Genomic DNA, 20143 nt, shown 5'->3' with positions numbered 1-20143 from the left:
GGGGGTGGGGGGAAGTTCAGACACTGGTTGTCTGTGCATTTAGCAGAGTTTCAGGCTCTGCCAGGCTGCACCTTTCACCAGCCACAACATTACTTGAGAAAATGCTAACTTGATTATGCTATTCCAGCCCCGGACTCCCTGCCCCAAGCTCTGCTGATGCCCCTCACTTCTGACCTGTACCCCCCTGCTATTCCATTCCTGGGCTCCAGCATGCAGCGCAACCCATCCTCTGCAATCCTGACCCGGACACACACACCCCATTGCAGTTCTGCAGTGTCTCTGTCCCAGTTGCCTGCACTTCTCAGGGCTGAGATGTGGTGCCAGGGCAATGAAGACATCAGTTCTCTAGTGTCTCCTGAAAACTCATCACTAAGATTTTGTCTCGGGTACTTTTAGTAAAAGTCATGGACAGGTCACGGGCTGTGATATTTTATTGCCCGTGACCTGTCCGTGACTTTACTAAAAATAATCGGGGGGCAAGGGGGGCAGGGCTAGGTACGGGGGAGGAATGGAATCCCATAGTGGGGGACTGACAGACCAAGCCCCCTGCCATGGCGGGGGCACAGCCCCGGCTCCAGAGCTGGTCACAACTGCGGGACAGGGGTGTGCGACCCAGCTGCAGCCCTCAGCAGAAGCCGCAGGGCTAGAGCTGCAGGGTCCTGGTTCCAGCCAGCCCCAGTTTTAGGGCAGGGGCGCACAGTCCCAGCTCTGCCTCCTGAAGCCGTAGAAGTCATGGAGGCCCAGTAAAGTCATGGAATCCATAACTGCCGTGACCTCCGTGACTAAATCGTAGCCTTACTCATCACTGATCTCTGCCCTGCCAGCCAGCAGCAAACAGGAATAAACACAGACAGAAGCAATTAAAAACACTCAGGGACACACATTGATCCTTGGTGTAACTCTACTGACTTCAGCAGAGTCACACCAGGCTGGGATTTGGCCTGTTGACTCATGTAAAAGATTTTCCATTCACTCCCACCAACTATAAGGCAAAAGAAATTATTGATAAAACATCTTAAACAGAATTTCCAAAAAAGGATTAATGACTCTCCAACAAGAGATACAGTTCTGACACATCTGATGACATAGGTCAAGACACAGAAAATGCAGCTCGCCATTGGACAAAATGGGAAACCAGCCAGTTACAAACTGGTAAGGGAAGTTCCCTGCATAAACCAAACAAGCCCACTATTAGCTCTCAGAAGTAAATGAAAAATCATAGCTGTGTGAGGGGGCTCATTTTAATCTGACCCCTGGTGAGTTCTCAGTGCCTTTGAAACTTCCACTACTTTGGTTTGTTGTTTTAAGTGTAATGTCCCAGCCAGGATTTATGCACTTGCTTACCTTTGCAGGCTGTGAGTTGCTCCATTGATTTCCTTGGGGTAATTCACAGTGCATAGAGTTAAGCATGGGCGGGACTGGGGGCCTAACTGTTTGAGTTTGACTAGCTAGGTGTCTTCTGCATAGGGGGAAATCAGGAGCAGAAATAATATAAACTCATGTCAACTGATGGTATATCAGTGCTAACTGCCTGTAATGGGGTGTTCACCCCACACCAACCCTAAGGGATTAAAATGGCACAGATAGGTCAAATTAACCCTGCAGGCCACACCTGGTGGAGAGTCAGGCTTGATTGAAAATGACTAATGGCTGATGGGGAGGGGTGACTAAGGTATACAGCTAGGAAGTTTGTAGTAGAAAGGGGCTGTAGTGTGGAAGGTGGTAGTTAACCTATGGGTTAAGGAGGGAAAAGGAAGAAACCTAGAGAGAGAAGCCCTAGGATCCTGGCCCTGAGGGTAGGGTTTACCCAGAAGCATGGAGAAGAAAGCCTGTGGGAGGTGTAGTAGGATGGAGCCCAGGGAAGGAGAATCAAGGTGAAGGATTGTGCAGACCTTGGCTGTAGATTATAGGGTCCCTGGACTAGAACCTAGAGTAGCAACTGGGCCTGGGTTCCCCTACCAGCTGCTGGGAAGTGGCACAGGATTGTGGGAGATATCACCTTGCCAGCTGGTCCGGAGGGACTCTGTTGTCCCTGAAGGGGAGGACTATAGTGACCTGCCTGGAGGGCTGAGTCCAGAGTCCAAGCCTATGGGGTGAGCAGCTGAAGGAGGGGGCATCAGACTGGATGAGAGCTAATCCCCGGATGAGACTCAAGGAGGCATCTCTGCGGTGAGTGTACCTCCAGGATACTGACATAGCTGGGCTCTCTACAGATCTGCCTTGTTTCCAGGGTGGCTTTTGGGTTTCTAGGTCATGTTTCTTGGTAACGTCATCAAAGGGGAAAAAATAACCAATTTGTCTTTCTAAAAATAAAAGCACTCCCCTCAAGCCACGTTCGAGTCCCCTGCGCTGGTCACGGTGTCAGATGCTGAGCTGCCTCTTCTGCTCTCCAACAGCATCATCAGACTGGGCTTCCTGCTGGGAGCGGTTGGGAAAACAGCCACTCAGACTGACAGGCCTCCCAGCGTGATGGAGGGTCTGAGACAGCCAGGCTGGCCCAGGGGTTTCTGAAAACGCAGTGCTAATCTCTGTCCCTGTTCGAGGCCTGACCCAAAAACCCACTGCAGTTGAGGGGAGTCTCTCCATTGGCTTCAGCAGGCTCCAGAGCAGGACCCCTGAGTGACTGTAATGAATTCAGTGGTGTTACCCCTAACAAAGAACCTTACAGCCAGCAGATAGAGATTAGTTTGCTCACAAAGGCAAGTGGTGCTCATGTGAAATTGTGCTAAACGAAGCCAGCAGAGTTCAGCGGCTGGGGCTCGCTGCAGGCAGCCAGAGGCGGGAATGCTCCACCGCCCCTGCTCAGGGCCTTAAGGGCAGGGTAGGCAAGACAGAACGGGGCTCCTCTGGGCCCAGCGGTAGGAGAAGGGGTGTGGGGTCCATTTGGACTGTATGGGTCATAGCTGCTTAGAAGCTGCCCCCTTGGAGACTGCACATGGCAAAGGAACCCAGGCTGGCATGAAGCAGCTGGTTGGTGAGGGAAAGGCTGCTGTGTGGGTGATGGCGGTGAAAGGGATGCTGTCGCCCTCCGTGGGCTGCTGCAAAGCCAAGCAATAGGCCAAGCCCTCCTTGTGAGGCTAAAGTGAGCGGGGCTGGGCCTGGCCTTTGCTGCATTGGAGTAGACGGTGTGCTGTCTGGGATCTGGGCAGATCAGTGTTCTTCTGGGCACCATGCACTGCAGAGGCCTCCGCCAGAGGCACTCAGCTTTAACCCAGCCCCACTGGCCATGCTTTCTGGAAGCTTCTAGAGTAAATCTAGCCAGAAAAGTCCAAGTAGGAACAGACCCTCCGCAGCTGTAATCCCCCAGAAACCGGAGGTGGCAGGTACTCCCTGCACTGTCCCTTCCTGGAGAACCTAGTCTTTGAAAGCAATTCCTTATGTCCCGTTCAACGTAAGGCTGGAGCCAGCATAGAGGTGCACTGTACCACGCACTTAGCTATTAGGGTCTTCAGCATCAAAAGCAGAAAATACAATTATGTGAGTGTCTCTCCCTCCACCCCTCCTGCCACCCAACTGGCACAACCTGTCCCAAACCGAGCCATTAACAAACAGCAGGGCTGGCAGCTCTGGAAAGGCACCAACATTTCTCGTTCATGGCCTGGGTAAAGGTTCATTCTTTCTTTGTAGAAGCCAGGCCCCCTTTGTAACATTTAGGGATCTGTAACCTCGGGCAACAAGCTAACTTGGTTCAGTTTGCTTTATAAAGGTTAGCAAAGATTTCCCTTGAGAGCCTCTTGTTCCATGAGACCCAGGGACAGACTGCCAGTGGGCATCAATTTGACATGGCTCCCCTGAGTTCAGAGCAATGACACTGCTTTACATCAACTGAGGCTCTATCCCATTGTAGTTAAGTGCAGAAAATAGCTATTCTAGAGCTTCCCTGCCCTCCTGTAACCACAGCGAAATGCTAATCTAACTCCCTTTAAATGAATGGGATTTGCTCCCTTCTAATGCTTTGCAACGGTATCATATCTGCACTGGACATGGAGACAATCATCTTTCTCAAGTGCAAAAGTAGCTTCTAGGCAGCCCCGGTGCCTACAGAGATGGGAGGAATTTGGGAAACCTCTAAAAGATTTAAAAAAACAAAAAAAACCCCACAACCTGATTTAGGGCATTCCTTGCCTTGTATTGCAGCAAAGCAGGAGGCTTTATCACACAAACCCCAGCTCCGCATTGCTCAACTGCTAGATTAGTTGTTCTGTTTGTGTCCAAAGACAACGAGCATTGTGCAAAGCTTAGAAGGTGGGGGTGGGTCAGGATGGAATGAGACTTCTGTGCTACTCCACACTGAGTGTACGAAGATGGGGGCGGATGGGTGTAACTGTATCTCCGTGCACTGTTAACACACCTATGCATATTGGGTCAATGTGCAGGTGACCAGAGCCAGCCATTTGTGTTTGCACTGACCTGAGTTGCAGGAAATGCCTGCGCCAATCAGGCCTGCAATTGCTTAGCTATAGGCCTTGAAAATCTGCCCTTAATGTTATAAATGAATTATATGCAAATAGAAATACTTTGATTGCATGCCCTCCACTGGAACATACCAACAAGCATCATTTTCTGAGCCAGTATGGCCGGGGGGATCAAGGGAAGGGGCATTGGGAAGGTCAAAGCTCTAAAAATTTTCTTGTAGCCACAGCCAATTTGTTTCCATGGCCTCAGTCAAAAAAAATTACATTACATTTACCTTCAATATTGACTTCTAGGGATGATTTAATCACTCTGCAGCCACCAAGATCAGGAAAAGCAGGTTAGAACTAAAGGGGAAAGCGACAAGACTAGACCTCAGGATGCATTAGAATTAATAAGTGGTTGTTGTTTTAAGCTGAGATGTTCTGATTATAATTTATTGCCATCCATGGTGCATGGTCCTGGGCTCCCTGCCAAGCCTGCTCCTAAAGCCTGGGACCAATTGCTATCTGAGCTCTCACCATCTACTTGTGAATGAACCATTGCTACAGGGACTCCTTGACTGGGGAATCTGCTTTCCATTTTATGGTCCCTGATCACTATAGTATCTGTGCACCTTGATGCTGGGGAGAGGGTGTTTCCCTGGAAACCAAGCAGAGCCCTGTAGAGAGGGGACTCTTCATGTAGAGGCCAAGGATGCTGGGTTTTAATAAGCAGCTTTCTTGCTGCAGAAACAAAGGCTGTAAATATCAAGCTGTATCTTTGGGTCTGGCTGAGCTGGGCTCAGTGTGGGATGTGAGGAGCTGGTAAAATTGATTGAGCCACCTCTTTGTTCCTCTGATGCCAGGGTGGGCTGGGGACTGGTCCAGCAGGGACCACTCTGCCAGCTAGAGACTGCTGGAGTGTCACATCCCTTCCAGCTCCTTACACTGGTAGAGAGGTGGGAGCTGGGAGTAGATGCCATAGAGCCAGCTTTATGCCATGCCAGAATTCCCTTCTGTTAGGGGACCCCAACTACCAGGGAAGGGAACTGAGGACTTGGCCTGTTATGTTTTGAGTTCATCAGTACAGGGAGCTGCCATGAGTTCAAGCCTAGAATCACTTTGGGTGCTAGGATGTTGCAGATTACTGACCGGACAGGAAATACAGTAAAGGCTGCAGACAGAGGGATCAAATAGACACACTCACACACAGGGGTTTCCTATTAGGGTTGCTGATAGAAGAGCTCCTGGCTCAGTGTTAATCACACAGATATTTTTCTTATCCCAGGCTCTATAGTTTGAGTATATGCTTGAATAGTGAAATGTATTTTTTTTTTTTTTAAAAAGTCAAGTTTTGGAGGACAATGTGGATGCTCCATCATTTAAAGGTCTCAGAACATAATATGGTCACCAATCCAATGAAGCCCTGGTTGTCGTATCTGTGCAGATGAAGAACCAAGGTGTGAAGTTTCTGCAATGAGATGTCCCAACTGGCCATCTGTGCAGGCAGCTAGGGTAGCGCACACGGGCACACAGCTGCTAAGTGATTCAAAGGGATCAAATGTGCATGTGCACACTTATGCCTGTGCATGTGAGAAAATCTGGGCCTAAAACCCCTGCCAACAACCCCTGCCGATTTTCATCCAGCTGTAGGGATGGCAGCTCTCAGCAACATGGCAGCATAGGAGCAGCTGCTCAGAGGGAAGAGTTAGACGATGAGAAACAGCTGTTTAGTCCTTTCAAATCCACTGCAGGAAGGACAACAGTGCATTGTAAACTGGTTCCAAGAGAGACATTGAGCGATGAAAGGCAGCTAGACTGATATTATTCATCAGAGTCTTCCAGTATGAAGAAATCAACATCGCTGTGATCCAAGCCTCACTCATTCTCTCAGTGAGAAGTGATCACTGAGGAATTACCCTTCTGCTCTGGGAGTCTACCAGCTCCTACTACACAATAAAAGAAGGGGTTTCCCTTCTCTCCTTAAATATTCCAGTAACAAAATGTATTTAAATGTGAAAACTGTGTTAACTGAAAGAATTATGCAAATTAAAAAGCATGTAAAGTAATTTTATATCTATGCATGGAATGCAAACTGTATATTTTATTAAAGATCTAAGTGACCCACTCTGCAGCCTGGTTCTCTTTCTGGGGCAGCTCAGAGCTTTAATGTTATGCAAAATTAAATTGGCTTGTTTGGGCTGGGACCGTTAGGTTGGCTGAAACTTCAATAGCTGGGGGCAAACTTCCTATTTCCAGAATGACTTGATGGATACAGCAAACCAGCATATTCATGGCAATGCCCTGTTGTGTACCACGTGGTACACGGGTCTGATTCCTGATTTGCAGAGAGAGAGTCATAGAAGGGGGGTGCCCATGACAAGCTCCTTTAAAAGCAGCCTTGGACATTTGTGAGTATTTACAAGGGAATGTCAGTGAGCTGGAACAGAGTGAGGTGTCTGTTGCTGACAGCTAAATAGCTTGGAGAATCTGGGCCCTAGTCCTGACTGGGTTAATTCATCTTTTTCTTTTCTTTTTTTTGTCCTTCTTGTCTTCTTGCTATGCCCCCTCTCTACACAGACACACCATACACCCCAAGCTGTTTGGGCTAAACACGTCTAGTTCCATAGCATAGATACCTGTAAAGTGGAGTTAACATCCTGAGAGCTCTCCTAGGGCAACTGAATTAACTGTAAAAAGAAAAGGAGACTTAGAGACTAACAAATTTATTTGAGCATAAGCTCCTGAAAGCTTATGCTCAAATAAATTTGTTAGTCTCTAAAGTTCCACAAATCCTCCTGTTCTTTTTGCAAATACAGACTAACACGGCTGCTACTCTGAAACCTGAAGTAACTGTGTCTCTCCCACTGCCTTTCCCCTAGAAGGCAGGCTAAGGGACCTTACACATTGCTGAGATACTTGGATTTTACCTCCTGGTAAATTTAGGATCAGCCACCCCACCAGTAATTTACACTTAGTTCATTAAACTGTCTGTGTCGTATCTGCAGGGTGTGAAATCATGGACTAGTAGTTCCAAAGCCTTGTGAATAGGAGTGAAAGTGTGCCAGGCACCTGGGTGTGAGACATGCATGGAAAGGATCCTTAACATTAAAAACTAATGTTGCATTTCCTAGGTATAAAGCAAGCCCCATTTGAACTCTGGCTCCCTCATCCCATGAAAAGGCTGTTCTGACTTTACAGGCCTATCAGACACTGTTCGAAACAAAGAAGCAATTTGCCGGGTTGTGTTTTAAGAGGCTGTGCACTCCTGGGGCTCTGTAAACTATCAGGAATGGAAGGCTTTAAACTGAGTGGTGGCTTCCCCCTTCTCCATCTGGTAAATGTGGTTCCAGAAGGCTGCAGCTGAGTGTAGCTGTTTCTCCTAGTAACCTGCCCTGCTTTAAAATCAACCTTTAACCTAAGTCTGGTGGGAACCTTCTAAAAATAGAAAGGGCTAAATTTAAAAACAGACATTGTTGTCATAACCTCTGTTTCAGCTACTTAAACATAAGAACATCCATACTGGGTCCATCTAGCCCAGTAGCCTGTCTTCCAGCAGTGGCCAATGCCAGGTGCCCCAGAGGGAATGAACAGAACAGGTAATTATCAAGTGATCCATCCCCAGTCGCCCATTCCCAGCTTCTGACAAACAGAGGTGAGGGACACCATCCCGCCCATACTGGCTAATAACCATTGATGGACCTATCCTCCATGAATTTATCTAGTTCTTTTTTGAACCCTGTTATAATCTTGGCCTTCACAACATCCTCTGGCAAGGAGTTCCACAGGTTGATTGTGCATTGTGTGGAAAAAAAATTACTTCCGTTTGTTTGGGTTTTTTTGTTTTTTAAACCTGCTGCCTATTTATTTCATTTGGTGACCCCTAGTTCTTGTGTTATGAGAGAGTAAATAACACTTTCTTATTTACTTTCTCCACACCAGTCATGATTTTATAGACCTCTATCATATTCCCCCTTAGTAGTCTTTTTTTCCCAAGCTGAAAAGTCCAGTCTTATTAATCTCTCCTCATATGGCAGCCGTTCCATACCCCTAATAATTTTTGTTGCCCTTTTCTGAACTTTTCCAATTCCAATATTTTTTAATTTTTTTTTTTTTAGATGGGCGACCACATCTGCACACAGTATTCAAGATGTGGGCGTACCATGGATTTACATAGATAATAAGACAGAAAATATATTGCCTCTATCCCTTTCTTAATGATTCCTAACATTCTGTTAACATTTTTGACCACCGCTGCACATTGAGTGGATGTTTTCAGAAAACTATCCACAATGACTCCAAGATCTTTCTTGAGGGGTAACAGCTAATTTAGTCCCCATCCTTTTATATGTATAGTTGGGATTATGTTTTCCAATGTGCATTACTTTGCATTTATCAACATTAGCAACCTCTTTAAAGGCATCTTTGCAGTAAAAGACTAGTGGGTTTTATAGAAGCCAGTGGCTCTCAACCTTTACAGACTACAGTACCCCTTTCAGGAGTCTGATTTGTCTTTCTTGCATGCCTCAAGTTTCACTTTTCTTAAACTACTTGCTTACAAAATCAGACTTAAACATACAAAAGTGTCACAGCACACTATTACTGACAAATTGCTTACTTTCTCCTTTTTACTGTATAATTATAAAATCAACTAGAATATAAATATTTTACTTACATTTCACTTTATAGTTTATAGAGCAGTACAAAACAAGTCATTGCCTGTAGGAAATTTTAGTTTGTACTGACTGTTCTAGGGCTTTTTATGGAGCCTGTTGTAAAACTATGCAAATATCTAGATGAGTTGATGTACCCCCCAGAAGATCTCTGAATACCCTCAGGGTTGCGTGTACCCCTGGCTGAGAACCACTGCTCTGTTCCCAACTATTTCTCTCTGCGATGTGCTTATGTGTGAAGCTAGCAGATTAACCACTAATGGCATAGCTACAATTTAGCAGCAAGGAGGCAAGAGCTCTCAGGCCCTCTGTATTCAGACCAATTAAGGAACTGGTCCCCCTGCTCCTGAACTGTACCAACATAAAGGAAAAACTGTTGTTCCTTTGAGCCATGTGCCAGTCAGGCTAAGGTTTGCCTGATGTCCACGGCAGGAAAAATACCTGCTGCCTTTCTTGTACCTCTTACTGACCTAGGGAGAATCACAAGATGGTAGGAAATGGAGAAAATAACACACATTGACATTCTCCTGCAGTACGTAGGCTTGTGAGAAGGCCTTGGATTTTTGGTGATAATAGTTAAACAGAGGAAGGATTATCCAGTGAGAGGAAGGAGATCCCACTGGTTAGAGCTAGCCTGCAATTTGTTGTACCTGAACCCAGGTCTGCCAGCCGTCCTGTGAGACCTTGGGCAAGCCACTTAGGCCCAGATCCATAAAGAGACGTAGGCACTAAAGTCCCAGTCTTGACTCCACTGTGATCCAAACTTCTGTCAAACCCAGTGAGTCTCTCCACTCACTCAGCACCTATGTCTTCAGTGGAAAAGTTCCCTTGGTGCCTTTGTTTCGGCCATTGGGCGTGTGCACTGCTGCCTCCCTCCAGGCAGCCAGATGCCCATCTCCCACCTAAGCCCCAGAGCAATCCACAAACGGGGGGAGACAGGTGTTCAGCCACCTAAGTTTCCTGTGAGTAGGCATCCTCTGAGCGCACCTGTTGTAGCTGTTCCCGTTCAAAACCTGGCCTGAACAGGCAGTGCTGCTGCCCACCGTACGTGCGGCATTTAGTTCAGGGGTTAGAGCTCTCCCCTGGGTTCAGTTCCTTTCCTCCTTCTAGGGGAACTAACCCTGGGTCTCCACATCCCAGGTGAGGGCTGCAACTATTGGGTGGAAAGTTGTATATCCTCTTCCTTCTCTAGCCATTTGGAGTAGCACAAAGCAGGCACCTGACTCATTCCCAGAAGAAGCACCTGCCTGCAGCCTGGACTTGCATGCCTATTTCTGAGAGAAGGGTGGGGCTTAGGCCACCTGCTCACAGTGGCCTCTCCCCTTGGTTCGTTTCAGTGGCTCCCCAGCTAGCATGCTGGTTTTTGTGGATAGCATTGTAAGGCACCTCTTTCCCTGGGCACTGTACAGCCTGGCTGTCTCTCAGGCATTGTGCATTGCAGCGGTGTTCCTGTGACTTTTTTTTCCCCAGGCACTTATGAATTGAGCACCATGATTCTCAGCCTTGCAATGCTGAGTTCTCTTTGTGGATCTGGGCCTAAGCCTCTCTGTGATGTTCCCAGTCTGTCATGGGGATGGCAGCACTGCCTACCTGACAGGGTGTTACAAGGGTAAATACAGCCGAGTCTGAGATGCTCAGACATTGCAGTGCTGCGGGCAGCGATGCAAGTACCTCAGAGAGACCGAAGGAAACAGCAGTCATAGATCTTGGACTCTTCAACAGATAGCTAGATAAGGCATTATGTCTGCCACTTGACAGTGAGGTGGCTGACTAACCCAGCTGAGCTATAGGTAAGTGTAGCATTAATCAGTAACTTCCCAGCCAGCAGCACCCAGGACCTAAGGGTGAAGGGGATTCTGTAGGGTGCCTAGGATAACGTAGAACACCCTGACAGTCACTTACCTTTACAAGCAAGGTGCTTTGCTCTGCACTCCCTGCACCTTATGCTCCGCGTCACCTCGGCCCCTGTCACGAAAGTGAAACCAAATGAAAATCTCTGTGGGCATCTACTACTTTTTGCCTATTGAAAACGGACTCCTGGCAGGCTCCCGGAATTACAATACAGACCTGACCTGAAGTTCAGTGAATGCTTTTGCTATATTCTTCCTCTAGAGGGGCGATGAGAACACCAACTCTCTAACGATCTAGGGGACAGAAAAGCATCTAGATTCAGATACTCGTATCTTACTTCTGGACTTCTTTGCTTCCCCTCAGCTCATTAGATATTAAACCCAGCTGATGTGGGGGTCCTTGCGGATAATGAAATGCGGAGTAACTTAAACTTGTACTAGAGATCAAGTAGCTAATACACTGCTTCCTTATTTGAAATATGTCTCCTAGGGCTCCAAACTTTGGCTGCCTGGGGGTTCCTCCTGCAACCTGTACTCAGACAGGCAATTCTATGGACGTCAATAGCATTGCTCATGGGAGGCAGGGGCGCAGGATCGGTCGCACAATGGAGCAGAAGGGCAGCCACCTTCTTTTCTATGAAGGTGTCGCTCATGGAAAATCCCAGGTGCCAGACAGTCTGCTGGGTGCATGTTGAGCCTTGCTGGCATGGAGGCTCCAGGGCCTGGCTCGCATCACCATATCAAAGCCAAGCTGTGTAACGCCCAGGCTGTGGTCACCCCTGCTTTTAACAATAGTCAGAAAACCCTGTGTGGTCCATCTTGCTCATAGGTCTGGAAGTGCCTCCCCCCAGATAAACTGATAGTCTGGAATAATGACCGAGCACTGAGATTGATGCTTGTGCAGTTCTCTGAGGGTATACAGCACTAACAGTTACACCATACAATGACCTGTGAGGGTTAACTATTAGCAGCCCCACTTTGTAATTGTGATATAACAATCCACCAGGAATACCCTCCTTTTGTGTCAGTCTCCTACTCATGCTCTACAGCACACGCTTGCCCTCTTTTATAGTAACTTTTCCCCAGCATACCTTTTTGCTGCTGGCGTTGTACAGTTGGCAGAATCAATCAGCTGTATCTCTGAAGTAGCCCTTGCTGCTTTCCAAAAACCAAAACCCACACTCTTCTCCTAGGAGACTCTCTGCATTGATATTGACTCTTTGTCCTTAATGTTGCAGGCAGACAGCTCAAATGACAAACTCAGAAGAGCTGGAGTGGTTCCTGGTACTCTGACTTCTACAGGACTTGGAAACCACCTTTCTGGCTTCTAAAGCACCTGTCCCCAGGGAAGGAATTGCAATGTATAGGGAGGGAAGTGTAGGCCTCTACTGTTTAAAGAGTTATCAAGCTGTCTTTTTAGCTAGAATTGACCAAAAGATTAGCAAGAAACTGGGATTTAATTTTCACCTACTTTACAGCTAGAAAAAAATTATATATAAACACCTTGTTTAAATTCTAGCCCACTGTGCTGTATGAAATGACAGTGCTACCCTATCTTTACCAGAGTTTCAAATGGAAAACCTGTCTGAACCCTAGTGCTAGAGCAAAACCAATAACACCTGGGGCAAATTCTGCAGCCCTCAATTGCGCAAAACCACCATTGTCTTCAAAGGGCACTTTGCTCAGTTGAGAACCACAGAATGAGATTGAAGGATTAGGATGATTTGAGCCTCTCCAGCTCTTTGTGAGGATGCAAAGAGTTGTATTACTAAGTAATTATATCAGGATTGGAAGCCTATTGGGAAACCCTAATGGCTAGCATACGAGATAAAATGTGCGATGCTAGAGTTTGTCAGAGCTAGAAAGAAGTCAGAGCATGAAGGCTGGACTGTGTGACTCAAAAAAATAAGTGATTGATTATAGCCCATTGTGTTACCTACCATGCTTCACTGCATGAATCCAAGTGCAAAAAAGGGCTGCAAAAACCAGCCGTAGGGTTGAAAGCATAATTTGTAAGAACAGTACCAAACTCGCTCGCTTTCATGGGGCCCCTTAAGTGAACATTGTCATGATGGTGCCGTCTTCATAATCTTGCTAATCAAATTCCCTAACCACTTTTCATAAGACTGACGGTATTTTCATGTGGTACGGGAGGTAAATCAATTAAACACTTCATCAAGTTGTTGCTACAAAAGCTGCTCTCCAGGCTGAGGAAAAATGATTGATTGATATTGACTAGTTTGCCTTGAGATGATGATGAAAAGGCAATCTGATTAAGTGTTTTCTTCTAGCTAAAGGTTATAAAACTAAGATTAAAAGGAGAGTTAATTTAATTACCTTTTATCACTGTATTACCTACCTCAAAAGCTGAAAAACTATGAGTCAGAAAAACTCATGAGATTAAAAACAAGCAAATCCCACACATTTGGGGTTATTTGCTTTCTGGTTTTTGAGCCTTTAAATTGTTGCAGGTGGGTGACAGCATCAGACTTTTCTCTACAGCAATGAGGGCTAGAAACTCCTTTTTTAATATGAAAGCTGAGATTCTCTTAGTCATGTCTCTCTAAGTGCTGGGGTTTTAAGCAAAACATCAGATCTCTCCAGCCTCCTAATAAAATTATGAATTAGCGACACTAATATAGAAAATTCTGCTAAAGGAAAATATTTTTGCAGTTTATTTATTTGCTTTATGCATTTGATAGCATTTCGTGTGTAGTCTGTCAGATTTCTCTTGTTTTTGTGTGCCTTTCACACAGCAAGGGGGGAGTGTGAACATAAAATAAATAGGAAAATTTTACTGTAAAACCACAACGGATGGTAGGAAGGACACGGGTGGGTGAAGTGGTCTTTACAGCTTGTTTTTGCAAGGTGCATATAAAGGAATATCCTAGCACTTCTGGTAGAGATCATGCAGATAAACAAATAGCTCTTTGCAAATGAGTGTGTTCTGTAGCTGAGTTCTCTGCTTGCACAATGCATGGAAGAGTCCATTTTATACCATTGTCCCTAGCTCAGGGCTCCTTAATTTTCCCAGAGTTGTATCTCCGTTTCTGAACTAGCTGTTCAGTGGTGGTGTGCTGGAGACTGCTGAAATCCATGCCTATAACACTGGGATTCTTTTTGGTTTCTATTGCTGTGCAATACATAAGATTGCATGAGAATATAAATATTTCTTTGAGAAACAGCAATCTTCAGGCAGGGTCTCCAAGAGAACATCTTTGGATGCAGTGGAAAAATGTTCAGTTCTCCCACGGTTCATTTGCTGTTTGCGTATTTTCCCAGTATTTCTGCAGTCTTACACAATTCCATGGTATAGATATGAAATCAGTCTGTTGCCTGTGTTTTATTTCTAGTGGGGGCCTTCTGGAGTCCAATAGCAATCAGTCGAGAAACAATGTTATACTTTACATTTTGCATTTATTGCGATATAGTTGTCATACAAATATTCACTCATTTTTCTAGTGTTAAGGGAGTCCTCCCATGTGCATGGTTGCATGTGTCCAGTTCTATATCCATGACATGAGTAATGGCATTTTAAGCATCGGTAACAAATTTAATTAAAACCACTCTAAAAATTTTTGACTAAATTTCAAGTTCTCCCTTTAACTATCTCTTTGAGGTTGTTGGATAGACCATAGGTTTAAGCTACTCAGGAAGCTGGCTAGGAAGAATTTTGGACTATTGTGTGTAAACATTCAACAGAGAGAAAAAAGTATGACAATAATACAAACAAGGGAGCAGACAGAGCAGGATACTGCGTTCCAACAAACATGCATGCAACCAAATCATGAGTCCATCAAGATGTTAGACAGCTCCAAATCCCAGAACTGGAAGGGACCTAGAGAGGTCATCTAGTCCAGTCCCCTACACTCATGGCAGGACTAATTATCTAGACAATTCCTGCCAGGTATTTTTCTAACCTGCTCTTAAAAATCTCCAATGATGGAGATTCCACAACCTTCCAAAGCAACGTATTCCAGTGCTCAACCACCGTGACAGTTACGAAGTTTTTTCCTAATGTCCAACCTAAACCGCCCTTGCTGCAATTTAAGCCCATTGCTTCTTGTCCTACCCTTAGGTTAAGAAAAACAAATTTTCTTCCTCCTCCCTGTAACAACCTTTTACTTATTAATAAAAGGGAAACTTGGTAAGTCTTTGGCATATTTGTAGCAGGATCATTCCTATATCCTGTGAATGGTAGCTAAGTGACTGCAGCGGTTTAGCATAAATCATTCTTATAGTTCAACTTTTTTAATGGTCAGGACATCCCCCATTTTAACAAACCACTTATTAAAAGGAAGGAGGCTTGGGATGCCATTCAGCTGCATTGACCAACCAAGTAGCTGGCAAAGGATGCTGCAATAAAGGACGGTGTTGGGCTGCAAACACCATCCTAGCCACTATGGATGTAGAAGCCCTCTACACCAACATTCCACAAAAAGATGGACAACAAGCCATCAGGAACAGTCACTGCAAACCTGCTGGCTGAACTTTGTGACTTTGTCCTCATCCATAACTATGTCACATTTGGGGACAATGTATACCTTCAAATCAGCGGCACTGCTATGGGTACCCACATGGCCGCACAGTATGCCAACATTTTTATGGCAGACTTAGAACAACGCTTCCTCAGCTCTCGTCCCCTAATGCCCCTACTCTACTTGCACTACATTGATGACATCTTCATCATCTGGACCCATGGAAAAGAAGCCCTTGAGGAATTCCACCATGATTTCAACAATTTCCATCCCACCATCAACCTCAGCCTGGACCAGTCCACACAAGAGATCCACTTCCTGGACACTACGGTGCTAATAAGCTATGGTCACATAAACACCACCCTATACCGGAAACCTACTGACTGCTATTCCTACCTACATGCCTCCAGCTTTCATCCAGACCACACCACACGATCCATTGTCTACAGCCAAGCTCTACGATACAACCGCATTTGCTCCAACCCCTCAGACAGAGACAAACACCTACAAGATCTCCATCAAGAATTCTTACTACACTACCCACCTGCTGAAGTAAAGAAACAGATTGACAGAGCCAGAAGAGTACCCAGAAGTCACCTACTACAGAACAGGCCCAACAAAGTAAATAACAGAACGCCACTAGCCATCACCTTCAGCCCCCAACTAAAACCTCTCCAACGCATCACCAAGGATCCACCACCTATCCTGAAGGATGACTCATCACTCTCACAGATCTTGGGAGACAGGCCAATCCTCGCTTACAGACAGCCCCCCAACCTGAAGCAAATACTCACCAGCAACCACACAACAAAGACACTAACCCAGAAACCTTAGAGACTAAATTGGTTAGTCATCCATAGCTATTTTTGCAAAGTATATAGCTAGCAAAGGTTCAAGAATGCAGAAGAAGCTTCATGAGCCAGGAGCTGGTACTTAGACCATATGCCCCTAAATTGGTTAGTCTCTAAGGTGCCACAAGTACTCCTTTTCTTTTTGCGAATACAGACTAACACGGCTGTTACTCTGTAACCCAGGAACCTATCCTTGCAACAAAGCCCATTGCCAACTGTGTCCACATATCTATTCAGGGGACACCGTCATAGGGCCTAATCACATCGGGGACACTATCAGGGCCTCATTCATCTGCACATCTACCAACGTGATATATGCCATCATGTGCCAGCAATGCCCCTCTGCCGTGTACATTGGCCAAACTGGACAGTCTCTATGCAAAAGAATAAATGGACACAAATCAGACGTCAAGAATTAACAACATTCAAAAACCAGTCGGAGAACACTTCAATCTCTCTGGTCACTTGATTACAGACCTAAAAGTGGCAATTCTTCAACAAAAAAAACTTCAAAAACAGACTCCAATGAGAGACTGCTGAATTGGAATTAATTTGCAAAGTGGACACCATTAAATTAGGCTTGAATAAAAACTGGGAGTGGATGTGTCATTACACAAAGTAAAACTACTTCCTCATGCTTATTTCCCCCCATTCTGTTCCTCACACATTCTTGTCAACAGCTGGAAATGGCCCACCTTGATTATCACTACAAAAGGTCCACCCCCAACCCTGCTCTCCTGCTGGTAATAGCTCACCTTACCTGATCACTCTTGTTACAGTGTGTATGCATTCGATGAAGTGATTTGTTGCTCCCGAAAGCTTATGCTCAAATAAATTGGTTAGTCTCTAATGTGTCACAAGTCCTCCTTTTCTTCATGCAGCTCTAGCATACTTATTTTAGGGGGAGAGTAGTGAAGTGGCATGCGCTGGGAGTGCAGGGGGAGCCAAATTCTATTCATATTTTAAACAAAAACTGGCTGTCTGCTGGGACTTTAGCCACTTAACAGGGATTTAAATCAATTTGTGCTTAGAAGTAGCTGACTGGCATTTTGGGAGACTGAGGATATTTCTGCTGATCATGCTTTTTGTGTTTGTTCATCAGAGCAGAGGCAGGTTTTGTTCTCTTTCTGGCACAAAAATAGCTGGATCCAAGAGCAAGATGGAAGAGTTATCAAACATTGTTTCTATAGCCTGATTCTAGCCTTCATCCCTTGCGCTCTTGTTTACCAGCACGAAGGGAGAATATAGGCCACTGGAGGGATGGCTGGGAATAGGAGCATCCTGTGGCCCTTTCCTCTTGTGGCACCCGATAAAATGCTGAACTACCCAGGTCAATATTTGAACCAGGAGACCTGGGCTCTCCTCCCTTCACAGAGCTCGTGTGTAAGACTTCCCAGCTCACTATTAGAATGTGACCCTAGAAACTTATCAAAAGGTTAAAGGAGATGAGGGTTTCCTGTTAGGGCAACATTAATAGTTCTGGGAGTTTACATTAATTTATACCTCCTTCAAGTCTCTCTAACCTGCTGGTTGTGCTATTTGTTTTAGATGCACAGAAGGAGGGGAGAGAGGGCCCTCCTGCCCGTGTTATAACTACCAATCTTGCCAGATATTCCCCATTTACATGGGACAAAGCTCAGGGGCATATGGTCTAAGTACCAGCTCCTGGCTCATGAAGCTTCTTCTGCATTCTTGAACCTTTGCTAGCTATATACTTTGCAAAAATAGCTATGGATGGCATTGTGAATGATGCTCCTAGATTAATCCTATGCTCGTGAACTAGTCAGTATTTGAGACACAACAGTTCGAAGGTGATGTGCAACTTCTGCTGTAGCATGGACAACTCCTATCTTCATTCTGCCCTTCCAAAATGTGCCAGTAACCTGTGTTCTGAATAGGCCCATGCTATACCCCATCTTCAGGCATTAGGCATTTTGCTGTAATACCTACAGTGTCCCCCACTCTTTAATTCAGGAATTGTGTTTAAATGCTCTGGCCTAATTTAACTTCTTCCAGCATGGCTAACCAAAGATGATGACTCTGCAGCCAGCATCAATTCAATTTCTTCTGCTTCACTTTGTCATCCTTCTCTATTAGAGATTTTTCCAACTGCAGCAGCAGTTCAAGGAAATGGTGTATAATACAGAGTGCACTGGAAGAGAAGGACAGCACAGTTTCTTTAATTTACTGCTAACTCAAATTTCAAGCTCTCAGGAATTATGAGTTAGCTCCCATGTTTTTAAATGACCCAATGGTCAGATACACCCCTCAACCCCCAAACAATTATTTCATTCTGCTCTACAGAGCTAGAGGAACCATTAGGTTAATGTGTAGGTTATAAATTCTGTATATCTAACATGTCCATCTTCCATCCCCAGAAACTGTAAAACTAAACTAAGGAGGGCAGACCTAGGTCTTCTGCAGGGGACAAAGTATAAAGCTGGATAAAGAAACTCTTCCCTTGCTCACCAATGCCTTATGGCCCAGAACCATATTTATGATGAGATTACTGGTTCTGTGGATGAAGGGAAAGCAGTGGATGTATTGTTTCTTGACTTTAGCAAAGCTTTTGACACGGTCTCCCACAGTATTCTTGTCAGCAAGTTAAGGAAGTATGGGCTGGAAGAATGCACTATAAGGTGGGTAGAAAGCTGGCTAGATTGTCGGGCTCAACGGGTAGTTATCAATGGCTCCATGTCTAGTTGGCAGCCGGTATCAAGTGGAGTGCCCCAAGGGTCGGTCCTGGGGCCGGTTTTGTTCAATATCTTCATAAATGATCTGGAGGATGGTGTGGATTGCACTCTCAGCAAATTTGCGGATGATACTAAACTGGGAGGAGTGGTAGATACGCTGGAGGGGAGGGATAGGATACAGAAGGACCTAGACAAATTGGAGGATTGGGCCAAAAGAAATCTGATGAGGTTCAATAAGGATAAATGCAGGGTCCTGCACTTAGGACGGAAGAACCCAATGCACAGCTACAGACTAGGGACCGAATGGCTAGGCAGCAGTTCTGCGGAAAAGGACCTAGGGGTGACAGTGGATGAGAAGCTGGATATGAGTCAGCAGTGTGCCCTTGTTGCCAAGAAGGCCAATGGCATTTTGGGATGTATAAGTAGGGGCATAGCGAGCAGATCGAGGGACGTGATCGTTCCCCTCTATTCGACATTGGTGAGGCCTCATCTGGAGTACTGTGTCCAGTTTTGGGCCCCACACTTCAAGAAGGATGTGGATAAATTGGAGAGAGTCCAGCGAAGGGCAACAAAAATGATTAGGGGTCTGGAACACATGAGTTATGAGGAGAGGCTGAGGGAGCTGGGATTGTTTAGCCTGCAGAAGAGAAGAATGAGGGGGGATTTGATAGCTGCTTTCAACTACCTGAAAGGGGGTTCCAAAGAGGATGGCTCTAGACTGTTCTCAATGGTAGCAGATGACAGAACGAGGAGTAATGGTCTCAAGCTGCAGTGGGGGAGGTTTAGATTGGATATTAGGAAAAACTTTTTCACTAAGAGGGTGGTGAAACACTGGAATGCGTTACCTAGGGAGGTGGTAGAATCTCCTTCCTTAGAGGTTTTTAAGGTCAGGCTTGACAAAGTCCTGGCTGGGATGATTTAACTGGGAATTGGTCCTGCTTCGAGCAGGGGGTTGGACTAGATGACCTTCTGGGGTCCCTTCCAACCCTTATATTCTATGATTCTATGAACCACAAAAGAACAAGCACAGGGATGCTGAGCATGGCCACACTTAGGCTTTGAGGATTCCATTGATTTACAACGCCCAAAAGCTGCATTTGTGTCTAGGTGCCCTGTTCTCCCCCTACCCCCTCTTCATTGGAGAGCAGTGTCTGAGAAACCCAACATACTCAGCAGGGAGCTGCCTAAACTAACCAGTGGGAGA

Source organism: Caretta caretta, chromosome 13 (assembly GCF_965140235.1).
Source record: "Caretta caretta isolate rCarCar2 chromosome 13, rCarCar1.hap1, whole genome shotgun sequence".
Lineage (NCBI taxonomy): Eukaryota > Metazoa > Chordata > Testudines > Cheloniidae > Caretta > Caretta caretta.
Note: the sequence above shows the minus strand (reverse complement) of the source record.